Here is a 19,369-nt window from a genome sequence, read left to right as displayed (position 1 = left end):
AGAAAGACTGTGCCCTTACAATACAACTAAGTTTTTCTATTTGTTTTCTTTCCTCTGGTGACTTGCAGGAGCAGTAATTCACTTCAAAACTTCAGTTTTCATCTGGTCCAACAAAGAACTGGTTCATAACTTACTAATTTTCAACAACTCAAACATAATGAATGCTAGGTTAATCAGGCCAGAAGGACATAGTCTTTCAATCATATGGACACATAATTCTACTACCATTTTTTTTCTTTTTTTTATAACAAGCAAAAGCTTACTAACAAAGCCCTTACAAAGTAAGCCTTTGCCCCTTCCTGTTCCTGGTCCTGCTAGAATGCTGCTTTCTTGCCTTCAAGCTGCTCACTGTAACAACCTCATGAGTAAAAAATTCTTTGGTACTGAAGCCACTTTACTAACCCAACCTCTGTTGTGAAAGCCTTGGTGTCCCTTCTGTAGTAGTGCAAGGATCTGGGGAAAAAAGTAAAAAAATCTGCTCTCCTTGGATTAAGAGAATCTCTCTTGACTATGGATTTCAGGAGACAAACAGTACAGGACCAGCCCTGTATGTCTGATTTGCCATCATACGTCTGATCTCCACTTCTGCAGCAACAAAGTCCTTAACGAACCTCTGATCTTACTTAAAAATACCTCCCCTCCTGTAACCACTTCCCTTCATGGATCCAAGCACTCCTTCAAATACAAACACTACTGAATTCTGTACGTTCACACTTTTGGCTGAAGTAGTGATACCTGTAGACCTCAAACACTGTCAGCATCAGTCACCTCCCTCCTGCACAGCTCCTCAAAAAGACATCCACTGAACTTACTCTGGTAACATAGCACAGGATGCCACATGTCATTCCAAAACACCCAGTTCCCTATGTTGATCATTAATACTGTCCATAGCTACAAGCTCAGATACAGCCAGTGAAATAGTAAAAATTAACTCCTGATAGACATCTAAACACACAGGCTGAAGTTTTTGTTCCAAGATACTCCAAAAATGTCCATGGTTAACGTTCTGTGTACAACAGACACTGCAGAAACCTGCCCAATGCAGCCTGAAGAGGTCCTTAGTCCCAAAGAGACCTACCTCTCTGGTGAGAGACCATTCCTGGAGAATGCTCTGCCACACACAATTTTCACCCCAAAGGGCTCCAGTATGCTAGAAAGCACAGCAAGCAGGTACAGCTTTCCCCTTGCAGCTTCCTGCAGCTTTTCCCACATGCTGAAGCCCAACCAGCAATTATCCTGAAGATGAAGAACCAATACCTTAGCTTGCTGTTCTGCAAAAAGTCAACACAGAAAGGAAGATCAGATTCAACTTGTGGCAGCCAGTGCTGCCGAGATGACACACAACAAGGCTCTAAACCAGCTGAGAGCTTCTGAGGAACTGCAGGCTTTGTGCCCAGGAGTCTCACGTTACAATAGTCAAGAAGTGATGAATAGGTAAGTAATTGAGGTCAGGTCAGCTTCTGACAAGGGACAGTTTCCCCATCAGCAACAGGCAAGAGAAAACATTCTTTGTGAATGCTAAGCTCTGGCAGAGCAGATGGGAATGCTCCCAGATGTCTTGCTGAAGCCACATGCCAAACAGAGGCCATGTACTCTTAATCAATGGCAACTTCTCAGGGTTGAACCACTTTCCAGACACCACTGCCCATATCACCTCTATCCTCCCCAAATTTGGTTTCAGCTTACACGTTTCCTGTCTCAAAACCCCAACTTTGATTCTTCTTGGTTGCTATTTATATCCCTTCACATATACTATGTATCATTTGCCTGCTGCTACCAGATGCACCCACACTCAGCTTCCTTACTGGTTTGTAGAGAAAAGAATTCTTTCCTAATACCACAAAAAAACAGACCTAGTAAGGGACCTGCAGATTTACATAATTATTTCTCACATGCATCTTTACATAAATACCAATGGAAGGAATATTAGAAAAATATTTAGGGTCCATTACTCCTCTCTGAGGAAACCACTTTTAAAAAGGAAGCAGAGCCCAAGGGCTGGTCATCCCAAAAATGGCTCATAGTGGATGCATGATTTTAAAGAATTGATACCTCTTGCAAGAAGTCTAGAGAAAGAAAGCTTGGTCAAGCCACCTGCTATTGCAGAAGCAGAAAACAAAACATGTTGGAAGCTTCCTGACACAGATATTCCCTACACAACAAACCTAATACCCCTCCCAAGCTGAAAACAAATTGACTTATAAGGTGTTATGAAACTCAGTGAGACAGAGAAACCCCGTTTCCTCTGGTTTTGTTGGAGATGACACTTGCTTGTTTTCCTATCAGACACTGCAAAGTGTCACCCAAATTTCTGTTGCCTGACTTTCCCTGCCTGCCCCAGTGACAATTCTGCAGATGGCACTAGGGATGGAAAATTGTCTTCCCTATTTTTCCTGTCAGAGGCCTTTTACACTTCATGCATTTCACGTGCACTGAATTGTCCTGTGGAGCTCATCTTCTAAGAAACTTGACTATCTCAAACCTATAAAATTTACTCTGTCTACCCGATGCACCTTTCAGATCTCTCCAAAATTTCAGAAAAAATATTCTTTATTCACTAAATATACGGTATTTGTAATAAATTATACAGAAGAATGGATGGCTAATATCATTAAACAAAATGGCACATTTTACAGAGGAAACAGAGCCTATTACCTACATACAAGGTTGAATAACAAAGAAATTCACATAGCAGACAAAAATGTGAGCTTAAACTTAGGATGGTATGATGCTGCTCCTTTGGGATACCCAGAAGCTGAATTCATTCAAACTACATCTTTCATGTCTTTTATGTAGCTCTTCCTATAGAATTTAAAATTCACTGTTACCATAATCATCTGTGACTTGATTATCTCACAGGATGCAGCAGACTCATCTGAATTGGAAAGATGCTTTTATTCTTGCTCAGTGCACCTTTTTTAGCTAGACAGATGGTACAGCAGTTCCAGAGCAGAGTTAAGTATCTGACAAACAGCTGGAAGATTTTAAGCATCCCACTTCCCCTGTCTGGGAGGTGAGCCCCTCTCAGCCTCTCTGAGATTCCTCAGACAAGATATTTTAAAAATTGCACTGAAAAGCATTTAGTTTAAGACAACTTAAACTTCAAAAAATATATAGAGGTGACTGGGCATGACCTTGGCTATTCTGTGGTGGAAAACAGACCTGTAATATCTTTTTATAGCCGAGACAAAATTAACAGTTAAAATAGTCAAGGCATATTTGACACCTATTCACCTCGCAAGGCTAGACAGCCTGTACAACACAAACACATCCTCTCCTACACTGAGCTCTGTATTAAAATTAAATTATCATGAAATAGAGAAGGATCTGTCCAGCCAGACACGTACAAGGAATGCCAAGTGTTGGGCTCCCCTACCAACTTGATCCTGAAGTGAAGAGTTACACAGAGAAAATTAATCAGATCAGCCCAAGAGAAAAGAAATTCAAGCTACATCGGATTCCTTCATGTGTTCTATGTTCTCTGTACATTGGTATGAAAAATGCTAAGTATTTCCAATTTTTCTTGACAGGTTTACACTGGTGCTGAAAAAAAAGAGCTGTCAGACCGTGTGTGCACCATACAGACATGCACTACAAGGCAAATGAAGTTCATGAACTACTGTCCATAAGGGGAGCTGCTAGCTCACTGAACCACATCTTCTGCTATTTTCAATTTAAAGTGATGAAAAGGGCACACAGGGTGCTTAGCTTTTAAAAGCACTACACAGCCAAAAACCTCCTGAAGCCACTGGAACTCTCTGGACACAAACTGGAATTGTTTCATACATATGTATGTCTTCAGCAACCTCAAAGTGACCAAGCCCATAGCACACACATACTCCACCTCATTCCTCTGTAATCTGACTTAAAGATCCCCCCTGCATGGGCAGGGACACCTCCCACCAGACCAGGCTGCTCCAAGCCCCATCGAACCTGCCCTTCAACACTGCCAGGGATGGGGCAGCCACAGCTTCCCTGGGCAACCTGGGCCAGGCTCTCATCACCCTCACACTCCAGAATTCCCTCCTCATGTCTCACCTCAATCTCCCCTCCTCCAGTTTTCATCCATCCCCCCTTGTCCTCTCCCTCCCTGCCCTTGTCCCAAGCCCCTCCCCAGCTTTCCTGGAGCCCCTTCAGGCACTGGAAGGTGCTCTAAGGTCTCCCTGGAGCCTTCTCTTCTCCAGGCTGAACATCCCAACTCTCCCAGCCTGTCTCCAGAGCAGAGCTGCTCTAGCCCAAGGATCATCTCTATGGCCTCCTCTGGACCCTCTCCAGGAGCTCCATGTCTTTCCTGTTCTGAGGGCTCCAGGGATGTGCACATTATTCAGAATGGGGTCTCACAAGAGCAGAGGGGGAGAATCATCTCCTCCAACTTCTCTAACATATTCCTCTCACTTTTCCTTTTTGAAATCTACAGGTTCCTTAGCCTTTTTGAATCCTCCCTCTCTCATTGGCTGTTTCTCTAATAATTTAGTGGTAACACTCATTCCCCACTTGCTAGGAATTCTGTCAGGACCCTTATCCTATGCTTGAAAAGCTACCTTGCCCCTGGCTTGGCACACTTTGCTCAAACTGCCTGACATCCTTCTTGCTTTATCAAGCAATCCACAGAACCTTATTTTTCCCAAAATTTAGCTCCAAACTTTTTTCCCAGAAGCACTTACACCTCTTTTCTTATTCTGTGCCAAATGTTTCGGCTGTTAATTGAATGCAATATAATTAATTGCAAATTTAAAAAAAAAAGATGTCACTTAAAAAACCCCCCAGAAATACAAAAAAACAATCACAAACCAATGAAAACCAGCTCCTTTTCAACACTTCCATCAGCAAACAGAAGTGCATTCAGACCATTTGCCTGAGGCAAGCAAGACCTCTGCATGGTATTCTATCATTATTTTGCACTTTAAAAATCATCAGCAGGGCAGAAACCCTTAAAATAGCACAGAATAGTATTACCTGGAGATTACTTTCTGGCTCAGTATAAAAATGTGTTAGGATCACTTGTCCATGAAGCAAACAATAAATAAAACAGGTTGGATGTAACTTTCTTTACATTTAAATAAGCAAGGACTATTTTAGTGTCACAGGATGCCAATAAAAAGTATCATCATCAGGAATTTCTACATTTTATCTAAATAATGCTTTCACTATTTGACATCCCAAACTATTACTGCATTTCAATATTACCAAGTTAAGAGTTACATCGAACTTGTAACATTCAAAGGAATCTTACAACATTTGTAGTAAAAAAACCCAAAACAACAAAAACCAAAAACCAACAAAACAAACCACAAAGCATTTTCCAAGTTAAATGCAAGTAGTGTCTGAATGGGGGAGTTTACAACAGTTGATGGCAAAAATCTAAATAAAACACGCCAAGAAAACTGAAATATATCAATTGCAAAACTTCACAGGTGAGTTCCAACCACTTGCCTCCTAGGACACACAACTACTCCAAAAAACCCCACTAAAAACCAACGTTACAAAATGCAGTTGCCCACGTTTAAATTTTTCATCACCATTTCTGCTCATGTTCTAGCTCTTGGACCCTGGCAAGCAGTGGCCCCAGGCTAGGACACATTTTCTCCCCTCCTTAGGGAGGGGATCTCCACAGCACATGGAAGAAGGAAGCAGAACCTATGCACCATCTTCTGACCTCAAGGTATCTGGGGACATCTTCTTCAGACTGTCTCTGCCTGTAGCACCCTCTGGAAGTACTGCACGTAGGGATAACCAGATTAGCATTGGGGGGGGATTATAAAAGTGACTCTTTTAGTGAAGTCACTAAGTTACTGTAAGAATGTTCTCACCAAAAAGCCTTTGCTTGAGGTAATTTCCCCTCCCCTTTTATTCTGCTCTTCAACGAGTTCCCAAGAAACTTCTTTGTAGTAATTTAACACAAATAAAAACACAGTGAAGAAAGCTAACTTAAAACAAAGGATCTTTAAAGACTGAACTCTTTACCCTATCTTATTTTACTAATGTATCTGTTATCATAACTTCAGACACTACACAAAATAAATTGCAGTTTAGCTGCAACAGTCACACAAGGGAAAACACCCAATTTAGGTTTGTTATTCCCTCTTTTTCATAAATCAGTCTCAGGCTCAGTTTAAATCCATGCCAAACATGAGCTAAATTTATCACACCTTCAACAAGTAATCATCCTCAAGAACAGGAAAATAAACATTGATTCAGTTTCTACAGCCCATAAGCAACTGATTTTACCTTTTTAGAATTGTATGTGGTTATATACATACATGAGAAATAGTTTAAGCAAGGGGAATGCCTGCTGAAATCAGGATATGACATTAACACCAATAAACCTGCTTCTCTACTTTGCCCATTGTCTACAAAAACGTCGTATATGCAGTTATCAGTGCCTCATTTCGTTTCTGGAATTTCTGTGGTCCTCAACAACTTCCAAAAGCAAAATATTTCAGTGGCTCTTAATCTTTCTCTTCCACAGCTGACAGGAAAATATGTTTCTGGTGACACCTTCACGGAATCATGGAACTGTCAGAGCTGGAAGGGACCTCTAGAGATCATCCAGTCCAACCCCCACTCCAGCAGGACCCCCTGGAGCACATCCCACAGGGCTGCATCCAGGGGGTTGAATATCTGCAGAGAAGGGGACTCCACAGCCCCCCTGGGCAGCCTGTCCCAGGGCTCTGTCACCCTCACAGCCAAGAAGTTTCTCCCCATCTTTCAGGGGCACTTCCCATGTTCCAGCCTGTGCCCGTTGCCCCTCGTCCTGTCCCTGGGCACTGCTGAGCAGGGTCTGGCTCCAGCCTCCCTGCACCCACCCTCAGACACTCGTAGGCATTGATAAGGTCTGTCCTCAGCCTTCTCCTCTCCAGGCTGAACAGCCCCAGCTCCCTCAGCCTTTCCTCATCTGGGAGATGCTCCAACCCCCCAGTCTTCTTTGTCACCCTCCCCTGGACTCTCTCCAGCAGTTCCCTGTCCCTCTTGAACTGGGGAGCCCAGAACTGGACACAAAACTCCAGATGTGGCCTCACGAGGGCAGAGCAGAGGGGCAGAATGACCTCTCTCCACCTCCTGGACACACTCTTCTTTATGCACCCCAGGATTCCATTGGCCCTCTTGGCAACAAGGCCACATAACTAACTTCGAATTGTCCAAGTTGTTCCCTGAAATGCTGGACACAGACCAGAAATCAAAAGCAAACCAGCAGTCTTGTTCAACAGAGCAGAACACAACAGCCCATTAGAGAATCATGCAGCAGATTTTATCCTTCTCCCCTGGGAGAGCTTAACTCACCTGTAACTTAATTTAAAAGTTAAAGATCCAAACCCCCAAGTAATTCATTAAAATAATCTAGATCTCTCATGAAAGAATAATTCATCATTCACAGGGGAGGGAAGAATTTAAAATTATTCTCATCAACAAATTATGACATTTCTGAGGTAATCTAATGCAAAATTCCAGTTTGAAATGACACAACAGGGTACCCACAGTTACACTTCCTTTCAGCATAAGAGGCCTGCAGGTTTATGACTTTTGTCTCAGTAGCAAAAATGATAAAAATTAAGCAATTTGCGAATTCATAAAACCCATAAATACGGGGTATAGAGCTAAAACAGAGCCATAAATACGGGGTATAGAGCTAAAACAGAGCTAGATCTCTTTCTTCTACTGACTCTTTCTGGAGCTAGACAAACTCTGAAAGGTTTATTTAGCACCCAGCAGAGAAGGAAAGGATTTCCTGTTCTTGATATGGAAGCATAAAAACATCTCCAAATTACTCATAATAAGGCAAGGGTTAAATATACACGAGGCTTTAAGAATACACCTTTGGAGGCAGAAAACAAATAAAACTTGCCCATCTTTACATCCAAAGTGGGTTTGTTTTGGTTGTTTGGTGTGGGGTTTTTGGTTGGTTGTCTTTTTTTTTTAAAGTGAAGTGTGCAACTACAATCTCCCAGGAATTAGCAACACAATTGAGAGGTTTCAGATGTTTGCATTATATTCCATAGCATGGCAAGATTCATTCCAGGTAGATTTAAGGTATAAATGTGCCTTCAGTCTTCTTCAATGTATTTCCTGGCTTTCCTTTTCTAATAGGAAGGGTTTATATTTGTACGTCTCTAGATTTAACACGTTACAAATCTTTAAAGCATGAAGATACTATTTTATACAACATCAGAGACTTTTGCTTTCAAATTCCTTTGAAAAACAGATTGGACAATGTTGCATGAAGTCTAGTGGCAGCAGTTGGTAAGCGTATCAGTTATTCATGAGCTTAAATAGATTTTCTTCACATTCTCAGGACAATGCTTCTTCCTCTCAGTAACACACATTCTTCTTGTTCCTTGTCTACCACTCCATTTGTCATAGCCAGAGAAAATCAGGACAGAGGCTTAAATGGCAGATTTCCTAAGGCTACTGGTGTGCACATGCTTCCCAAACTGCTCAGTAAAGTCTTATTTGACTTGTTTACACAGAGCTTCACCACATGTGAACATCAAAACAGCTTTCAATATTTAATACCTGCAGGCACATCAAGGGAACCTGAAGCAGTGGTACCACCCAGGGACAATATTAGTCCTCTCACTACACACCCTTGTAAACTGTCCCTCCCCAGCTTTCCTGGAGCCCCTTCAGGCACTGGAAGGTGCTCTAAGGTCTCCCTGGAGCCTTCTCTTCTCCAGGCTGAACACTCCAACTCTCCCAGCCTGTCTCCAGAGCAGAGCTGCTCCAGCCCAAGGATCATCTTCATGGCCTCCTCTGGACTCTCTTCAACAGCTCCATGTCCTTCTTACATTGGGGGCTCCAGAGCTAGACCCAGTTCTCCAGGTGGGGTCTTATAAGAGCAGAGTAGAGGGGCAGAATCACCTCCCTTGACCTGCTGGCCATGTTTCTTTTGATACTCCATGTTTTACTGTCCATGGGGAGAATCTGTCACCTTCTGATTATTTGTAAGTTTAGATAATATGGGAATCATTGACAGGCTCTGCAAGAAATTGGACGTCATCTCTCAGTAGGAGTAATAATGCAAAAAGGCTGTTTTCAAAAATAAGACTCAGGTGATTTTATGAAGCTGGAAGTACAGAGACCTTTAGGGTAATCATGAGGGAAGCCCTTCTCCCAATGCACATTTATTGAAGGCAGGGAAGGCATTAAAGGAGTTTCTACTATTAGAATTTAAAGTATTTTTAATGTGTCTTGTGCCCAATGTAACTTCAGTCTTGCCAGTTGGAAAATAGGAAATGAATCCATGTAATGACCATAATGTGTTGTAGCAACCAAGTTTTAAAATAGTCAAATTCCAAAATAATGTTACAAAAATCACACCAGGGAAAAACAGAGTATTTATGTGTTGTGTTATAGCAACAGAAATGTAACCTTGTTTTTAGGTTAGCTATTAGGAAGAAATTCTTCACCATGAGGGTAGGAAGGTGCTGGAATAGGTTGCCCAGGGAGGCTGTGGAAGCCCCATCCCTGGAGGTGTTCAAGGCCAGGTTGGATGAGGCTTGTGCAGCCTGGTCTAGTTAAAAAGGTCCCTGTGCACTGCAGGGGGGCTGGACTAGATGAGCTTTAAAGGTCCCTTCCAACCCCACACATTGTGATGCTGTAAATCCTCCCCGTATTTCGGGCTCCAAGAACTGGGTATCACAAATGGACGATGAATTATCTCTCAGCCCTTTACACTTCAGCTTCACCTCCAACAAGACAACACAGGTTTGGGGAGGACATGTTTTTCCTCTAGGTTAATTCTTAATTTCTGAAATATGTCGTACCAGACAGAATTGCATTCAGAAGCTGGCTTCTAAAAGAAAGATCCAAAAAGTCAACTTCATAAGGTAGGATTAATATCACTGAAATCCTTTTAAAATCTGCACACAGTGTAGCTCCAGCTTCACAAACAACATCCAATGAAAATCCATTGGGAATCAGAGACAGGAAGGTTACTGGGATAAAAACTTTCCCCTGTATGACAAACATGCACACAAGCTGCACTGATGTCTCATAGGAACCTTTATTTTCTAGCCTATGAAAATATAATAATTTCCATAATATGGAATCACAGTCTCTGTTATACTCAGTCCCAAAGCTCAGCACTAATTTAACATGAACACAATGCATCTTGGCCGGGGGGGGGAATCACTAAGAAAGATATATGCTAGCACAATAGTTTTTCAGATGTGGAAAAGAGAGATAATTTTCCACTTGTGATCACAAAGCTTCGCCTTGTGTATTTGACCTAACAAGTTTCCCATTTAGCTCTTAACAACTTGAATTTTCTGTTAAGTTTGATTAAAAGCAGTCTTACCAAATCAACTGATTATGGTGCTTCTGCTACTGGCTAATCATTCAGATGACAACCAGACACAAAGCATTTTGGAATGGACCATTACCCTCAAACTGCCTTAATCAGGACTATGCATCTGCAGGCTGGGTCTACACAAGCACATCCTGTTACAGGCCCAGACCTACTTTGTGACTGAAATACAGAATATTTTTTATTTATTTAAGGTGCAACATGTAACCTATTTCAAGGAGCAGTGACTGCATCTAGACATGTTAACCCTTACATTATTATAATTTTGTGGGGTGTGCTGAACAGGCAGTTAATGAGAAAAGATTTTAAATGCTATTAAATTACTGTTTTAGCATATTAGTAGCAGTTATCAAGTAAATAAATCCCTGTTTATAGGACTGTTTAAGTAACAAGTAATAAAAATTAATTTATTCTTGATCTTGAAGGAAGCACCTGCTAAAAGGAGTACTTTTTGAAACAAATTGGGGATGGAGGCTATGGGGTTTGCTTGTTCAGGTTTTTCAACTAGAAAAATAAAGTTGAATCAATATTTCTTAGTGATGACTTCTTTCCCTAACTGGAAAGGAAAAGGGGAATAAAACAAACCAGATGTTTACTATATACCTTCATCCTATTAAGAAACAGAGGATTACTTGTAGGCCTTTGTTTTTCCCCAAAATGGAAGAAGCAGCTACAGAGAAGAACCAACTAGTGTCATTTTGAAAAAAGGAGCTGGAGGAATGAGAAAGCAGAATGGAAACAACCATCACTTGTCATCTAAGTGGAAAAGAAAAAAGAAATATGAATGCAAAAGATGGAGCCCCTGATACTTCTTTAGGAATAGCTGAGGATTGAAGAGAAGATGACTGGGGCTCACCTGAAGAACCTCCAGAAGGCTGAACAGGTCCTGGAGTTTCTCAGTTAAGTCAGGTATTGAGGCAAATTTCTAAGCCCTACCTATCACTATTAGTAAAATATAGACAGTTCACAGCATCTGTTTGATAAAAGCTCCTGGATAATGAGTCTCACCAGTTTCCTGTATGATCAATTTTTCCTTTCCTTACATGAATCTTTCACACAGCAAGAGAGAAGAAAAAAAACTTTAAGCTAAAGTGATTGTCAATGCCAAAGAAGTGGCAGGGACAACTCCAGATCAGCAGAGCGGCTGCCACAGATTTTAAACTTAATTTTTTTTAATAGATCAGATTTTTAAATTCAGGGTGTTCCTTTCTAGTCTGTGAGGTTTGTCTCTAGCAGTAGTTCCTTCAGGGCAAGTACTGCAGCCAGTCTGCCTACCCTGAGGGAAACTAAGACACTCAGATGTGGGGTAAAAGAAGGATATTAATCATTTAAGAGAACGGTCTGCCACCACTTTCTCCCCTAGGAGAAAACAATAGTTTAAGTATAGAACTATCTAACTCCACAGCTTAGGTTTGTCCTCTGTGAGCTTTGAACTCTCCTGAATAGATAAAGTGCTGTAGAGGATACAGTGTTACCCATGATTTTTGGAGCAGTTCTGAAAACGCTCATGGTGACCCCTTAATGGGGTCTCCTGCCACTGCCAGGGCCTCCAAAACAAGGAGATAAGTCAACTGGGAGGCAGCATCAACAACAAGGCAGTGGAGGGGGAAGATACCTTGAGTAGGGGAGAACACTTTTTGCAAGCTACAAAATCTAGGCCTCAGAAAAAGTAAAGACCCTAACAAAACTACTTTTCCCCTCATTCCTGTAAGGCAAGGGAGTTAACTTCCCATAGCCAAACAGAAGAACCACTGAATGAAACACATTCCCAGTGACCCAAATATGAATCTAGATGACTCTATGACATCAGTTCTCATTTGCTCTTGATATAAAGGCATGCTTGGTGACCCTCTTCTGGCTTACAGAAATAATTACTTCAAAACTATTTCCAGTTGTTCAGTACTCTCTTCCTACATAGAGCAAACATGGAGAGAACAGTCGTTAACTGGTACAATAAACTTGGTATTCAATATTCACGTGCATTACAAATCAATTGTATTTGAATGCAGAAAAGGTGTGAGCTTTAAAATTTACTTTTATTTTAAAAGGATACTTAGGCTGTTTTGTGCCTACGTCAAACCAAGTTTTGCTCTAGGTGTGGCACACTACATCTTCTCCAGACTGACTGGCACTTGTATCTGTTCAGTGTACGTTCAGTTTCTTTTTCACATGCTTGAAACCCTAGCTTAAGAAATCCCCATATCTTTCATTTAACCAGAATGAGTTGGAGATTAAATTCTGACCCCAATTCCCTATAAAACATACTAGAAATTATCAATATCAGGACAGCCCATCAATTTTCATTGGAAATAATTCTATCAGAAAATCCCACACAGCATCATCACCTACTGAATTTACTTCATTTACACCCTGCATGCTGCAATAATCCATTCCTCCTAAGCACAGACACCTGGATTCAACATGGATATTTAAATAAGAATCATTCCAAACCACAATTATTCAAATGCAAAGAAGTTTAATTTGCAGCTTAGCTTTTGCACATCCACACTGCAGATTTCCTACTCGATCCTGCTTGGCTTACAGTGGCAAAATATTCAACAAAACTGGGTGTTGCACCATACAATTAAACACCCTTTGCATAAATTCTTCCACATCAATACTACCAGCGAATGACAAGAACTCAGCACCACTACAGCTGAAAACTATATGTTAATTAATCAGTTCAGCCTCTCCCAGCATTCACAGTAAACCCAGGATGGTGATGATAACTGCCTTTACTTCTTGAGCTTACTAGGTTTACTAATACAGAAAAGAATCACAGAACCATGGTTTTTGGTCCTGCTCTGGCAGGGGGGTTGGACTCTTATGACCTTCAGAGGTCTCTTCCAACCCCTAACATTCTGTAATTCTGTGATAGAACCATAGAAAGGCTGGGGTTGGAAGGGACCTCTGGAGATCATTCAGTCCAGCCCCCCTGCCAGAGCAGGATCACCCAGGGCAGGTCAGACACAGAAAGGCATCCAGGCAGGTCTTGAAAGTCTCAAGAGAAGGAGACTCCACAACCCCTCTGGGCAGCCTGTTCCAGTGCTCCAGAAAGAAAAAGAGGGATACATCCTTGAGAATAAAACCAACCTTGAGCAAACACACTTTGACTCCTTCAGGACATCTTCACCACTATGCCAGTTTGCCCACTACAGAAGATGCAAACAGAAAGGCCAACTTAAGACTGTCAACTTACCTCACTGAGAATACTACTGTATACATGTCAGGTTTTTTATATTAGGTTCCCAGTTGTTTTTTATTTTATATGTATACACACACGACTGGCTAGTATGTTTTATCTTCAAGAATGGTATTTTCACCACCAAACCTAAAAAAGATGGAATGCTTTACAAAAAATAAATAAAGGCCCCTCAAAACTGAACTGTGAACCTCAAGCCCAAGTGCACAAATTATGGTGCAACTAATCTTCTGGTATTTACTGACAGCTCTTCCAAAGATATGAGCATTTAGGTATATGAATGCCATGTTGCTGGTGGAGAAAACTAATAAAAACCATCCACCGGTGAAACTTACACAGGAAAAAAAACAAAATTTGGGAAAAAGAACAAACAGCACAAATCTGTTAATCCCATTCCACTTTACTATAGCATAAAGAACTAGCATGACCTACAAAAATTGATTTTTCTCTTCCTCTTAACTATATGAGGTAACATTAATTGGTGGCTACATGAAGAGCACAGTGAAGGCCACAGCTGCAAGGAAGAACATGGCAGGAATAGGACTGGAACTTCCTTCTGTATCCATGTATGAACCTACAACAGTTTAACTTCCTCCATGTCTTTTCACCTGCCAAAATTTGCTTTTCTGCTCTTCGTGAGTTCATTCAGCCAAAACACAAAAGCAACTGATATCAGTGTATCGAACGTATCAAGCAGGAGCAACATTTCTGCTTTTCTGACAGCACAACTAAGACTTTCTGCAGAGCTGCTCTGCATGGCTTTGGTGACCTGTGCTGCCAGCAAGCCCAAGAAATCCCTGCAGTAAACACAGGCCATGAGACAACTAATACCTCACTACCCACCTCACATGCATTTTGACCACAGTTATAAAAACTCCACCCCTTCACCACAAAAATACCTTTTACTAAGTGTTACAGCAGGTTTGAAAAAATAATATAATTTAGGGAATGTTAATAAGCTTTAACTTCTGACCCAGCCGCAGCAGGAGGGACTTTGTGCCCCCAAAGTCCATTACAGGTTGAGCAATTCAGTAAAACTTAATAGTTTGAAGGAAGTTTTAGTTTTAGAAGCTGTAAATTGACCAGAGCCTCTACTTGTCACTTTGAGTCTCCAGCTGCTGGCTGTTTGCAGAGAAAGTTACCTCATTAGCCACTGTCAAGAGAATGGACATTTACACTTCCCTAGCCCAGAAAAAAACCAACAAAAAATACTTGAAACAAATTGCTAAGAAGCTACTCGTAGTCAATCAGAGCACAAGCAATTAATTAAACAAAAAAGGCTAGTTTTAAGGTCACCATTCTGTTAAAATAGAATATAAACCAGCCATAACAATTCTATCAACAGCAAGTTGGAGCAAATCCCTGTCGAGGCTGCAATCAGTCACCCACCTAGGAGGGCACACACACACCATGTCTGAAGTTACCAGGTATGTGTTACTGCTCTAAGCCATCTCAGGCTCACAGAGAAACAGAACTATCAGGAGACAAACCTTCTCAGTTATTTTAACCAAGAAGCGTGTAATCCTGAAGCAAGTCTGGATTGTATTTTATGTTTGGTGCTTAAAATGGCTAGAGAACTATGCAGAGCAGGCTGCAGCAGAACAAAACCTGGCCTGACAGGGCTTTTTATTTCTGTAATAATCCAGGAAAACTGTAACTAAGTCTAGTTAAGCATTTATCACCAACAAACAATTTGACAGAACTAAACCATAATCATTCCTCCTACACACTGATGACAGAATGGCTAGAGCTAATTGGCATCCCATAATAATTTTACGTGTATGAAGTGTTCCATTTCATTTAGTGATATTATAAAAGTGATGCATTGGCCATAACATTTACTGTTTACAATCTGCAGCAAGCTATAGCCTTCTCAAGGGAGACTAAATAATCAAGGAAATGTTATTCACACTCTGTGTTGGAGAAAAGCAACTCGCTGTGCCAAGTACAGATTCTTTCCTACATTAAGAAGGATTCATGCTAGCCTAGAGAAGAGGGGGAAAGAGAAGACTGGAGATTTGTTTGCCTCCACAGAAAAGGCCACACGTTGAAAAAATTTTCCTTTAGTCCAACAAAGCCTGAAGAGCACAAAAATTTAAGTGTTAGACTTGAGTAGATGCTGAAAACACTTCATCATTGGGAAAGAAAACTGCAAGCTCCAGAGCAGCATAGAGTGACTCCCAGTACTACAAACAGAAAGACTCAGAAGTAGTCAGATTTCCAGAGTATCCATTAGAGGTAAATATTTTAATGATAGCATTTGTTGAAAGCATCCTTTATTAATATTGTTTATGCATCATTTTCCCCTGAAAGATGGATGCAGGCTGTAAGGAATGAAGTGCAACACCTCCAGAAAACAGATGCTACATTATTCATTTTACAGATAAGTAAATGCAAGGATGAAAAATTAAGTGACTTGCCCTAGTCAGAGAGCCAAAAGCACAGCTGTGAATATAATCCAGATAGCCCAGCTTCCAATGATCTGTTAACCACTAAACATTAGCCTTTCTAAAATGAAATGGAACCTTTCCCTCGCATTTCACCCTCTTTCTAACAAGTCTGGCAAAGCTAGTACTGAGGATGTTCACTTCATGTGGTTGACATTTAAGAAACCAAAAACTTTCAGAGAAAAAAAAGAAAAAATAAACTTGACTTTACTACACAGATTGTAGAACTCCCAAACCCCTCACTGCAGAGCTCAGTTATTGGTCTCTACCCTCCCCAAAGCAGAGTCAGCAATAGCTCACAGATTTAAAGCTGCTGGGCAGGCACAGGCTTGGCAGGAGGTATCAGGGTGGCACATCATCCCAGAAGAGCACCTGCTGCAGCCCTGATGCATGGCAGGCACTTTCACCCAGGAGCTGCCACCACCACATCCAAACAAGAGGAAGAAATGGCCAAGATCACCAAAGCAATGTTCACTGCCCCAACAGCTGTTCCTCCACATGTCCTATCTCAAGTGGACACCAAGTTACCTTTCAGTTGCCTCCTGTAAGGCTCTCAGCACAGGCTTTGCCCTGCAACAACAGCCTAGTGACCCAAAGCTCAGCAAAAGGTTACAACAGCTACTACAGCTCTGGAACCCTCAGCACAGGAAAGGCATGAATCTGTTGGAGAGGGTCCAGAGAAGGGCCACAAGGATGATCCTCAGGCTGGAGCAGCTCTGCTCTGGAGACAGGCTGGGAGAGTTGGGGTGTTCAGCCTGGAGAAGAGAAGGCTCCAGGGAGACCTTAGAGCACCTTCCAGTGCCTGAAGGGGCTCCAGGAAAGCTGGGGAGGGGCTTGGGACAAGGGCAGGGAGGGACAGGACAAGGGGGAGTGGATTAAAACTGGAGGAGGGGAGATACTAAGTTAGATATTAGGAAGAAATTCTTTACCATTAGGGCAGTGAGGTGCTGGAACAGGTTGCCCAGGGAGGTTGTGGCTGCCCCATCCCTGGCAGTGCTCAAGGGCAGGCTGGATGAGGCTTGTGCAGCCTGGTCTGGTGGGAGGTGTCCCTGCTCATAGCAGGGAGGTTGGAACTTTAAAAGTCCCTTCCAACCTTAACCATTCTATGACTCTATGAAATGCTCACCAGTACTCCTGTTTCACTACAGCCTTTCAGTGTGGTGGAAACCATGTTTCCTGCTGTCTCAGCTCAGGACCTGTCCTGCACAGGTAAAGCAGAAGGTTTTCTACCATTGCTTAGGAAAGCCCCAATGGTCTAAGGAACACCTCAAAGACCAGCAAAGCGTTTAGGCAGGAAGGGAGTGTTGACACAAAACCACTGATGACAAAAAGGCACCATCAAAGAGGGTTAAGAAGAATTAATATTGCTTAGAGGTTACAGCAAGCAATCAGAATTTGATTGTCACCACTTAAAACCTCAAAAATAAATGACCAGAAACTTGAGAAACAGCACTTACAATTAATCAATTTTACCACATGGATTTTTCCCATGTTCTCACAAATAGAAACATCTCTCCTAAGTGTTGGAGCACTTAATAGACCTATACAGTGTTTATGCACTCACGTCTGAAAGATTAGAGTTACAGCATGTATCAATCACTTAAGCTTTTCAAAAAAATCATCAAAGAACATATTTCAGATATCCATGCTTTCAAACACTTGCCTGAACACACACCACCAAACCTATGCTACTTTATAAGCATGAGTAATGAGCCAGAGATTTAAAACATGTACCTGATATGGAAAAATCAGGACCTGTTTCCTAAACAGCTCTGGTAAGTCAGACCATAAATCTTAAAACTGTAACTAAAATCAATCACATTTACAGTCAAACATACAGCAAATTTCAGAAGGAGACTTATTCATATTACCAAGAAAGAACAAGGTCAAAATTCACCTTATTGCAAAATCATACCATAAAACAAGGTGAGGTGCAACTCCTGCACTCCCACAGGTGGGCTAGAACTTGTCAGAAGGAAATTAACTCTTTCTTATAACACAAAGTCAAGGCCAGTGGAAACTCATCTGCAACAAAGCCTTTGGAAATACCAGGGAAGACAAATAAAAACTCCCAAATCAAGCCCAAGTGATTTTGGTTTCATGTGAGCAAATACTGACTTTTGTTTCTAGCAGGACACATCAGGTTAGAGGTGTACTCAGAATCACAGAAATTTTACAAATGGGTGGATCCAATCCTGCTAACCCTGCACCTCATTATATCCCCACTGGTGTTCCACAACCCACAGCCTCACAGGGTTAAGCCCCAAAGCAGCCCACTTCCAACAACAAAAGCTCCACCACGAAACCTCCAACCACACTCCAAAATACTTCATTTAAACTTAATTCACAAACCAACCAGCACCTACTGCACCCAGAACAGACACTAAAGCTAGCACTGAAGTCCCACTTTAGTACTGTGGGTCTCCAAGATCCTTCTGCAACTGCAGGGGAAGCTGAAGAGCCAAAATATATTGTGCTTTGGTCAACCTACTCCCTGCATTCCATCAACTGACCTTAAAACTGGATCCAAAGGCAGGAAAAGCATTATATTCTTGTCCCTCTTCTTAAAAAAGAAAATAAAAAGTCTTTGCTAAGCTTATCATAATACCACAACCTGCATTTATACACAAGTCAACAAGATCCCTTCCACCAGCATTTTCTCAAGACAGGTGTGTTCCACTTTTATTAATAAGTTGACTTGTTTCTTCCAGAAAAGTCTACTTAAAGGTAGTATCCAAATCCTCCTCCCCAAATATAATGATTCTTAAAAAAAGATGTTTGTCCCATGTACTCCTTTTGTTCACCCAAGACAACCCCATTTAGAGAGTCTGAAAAACAAATCTTGTTTGTAAATAATCACACCATAGTTGTGGAGCTGCCAAGGACCACTACACAGCTACAATTTCTATGCTTTAAAAGAAAAGCCAAACATTTCCTTTGAACAAATGCTGATTTTTAACACCTGTTCAAAAATACTGGGCAGATTAAACTTGGGTTCTCATCTTGTTGCTGTATTTGCAGCTATGCACCCAAAAAATCCCACCCCAAAATAAACTCCAACCCCCCAAAATTGCACTTCTCTTCATTTTGTTAAGCCTCTAAGTACTTTCTTGGTTAGAAAAAACACTGCCAATCAGTTCCTGGTTTGCAGTCACAGAAAACACTGCCCAACAATCCCAACTTCTGCTGATTGGCAGGAATGCAAGTCTCCCAACAGTTTGCCTTAAAAAAAAAAAAGAGTGGATAATCAGCTTAGCAACCCTAAAAAAATATATATATCTCAGCAATATTTTAAAACTCCCAGCTGGATATTCCAAACCAGACAATGCTTGTTAAACTCTTAGGAACAAAGTGCAGTGTCCAGAGCAGGGTCATTCAGGTTGATTAGTTCCTCAGTTTTGGTTTGTTTTTTTTTTC

General features: G+C 41.4%; 1 protein-coding gene across 1 annotated transcript in view; it reads right to left on the bottom strand.

The window, feature by feature from the left end:
- The window catches only part of PDSS2 (decaprenyl diphosphate synthase subunit 2), a 111,836-nt gene that overhangs the window by 91,534 nt on the left and 933 nt on the right, over positions 1-19,369 (bottom strand). The gene's annotated exons all lie outside the window — the stretch shown is intronic.

Source organism: Apus apus, chromosome 3 (assembly GCF_020740795.1).
Source record: "Apus apus isolate bApuApu2 chromosome 3, bApuApu2.pri.cur, whole genome shotgun sequence".
In the NCBI taxonomy this organism is placed as follows: domain Eukaryota; kingdom Metazoa; phylum Chordata; class Aves; order Apodiformes; family Apodidae; genus Apus; species Apus apus.
This window is presented reverse-complemented; position numbering and strand designations above follow the sequence as displayed.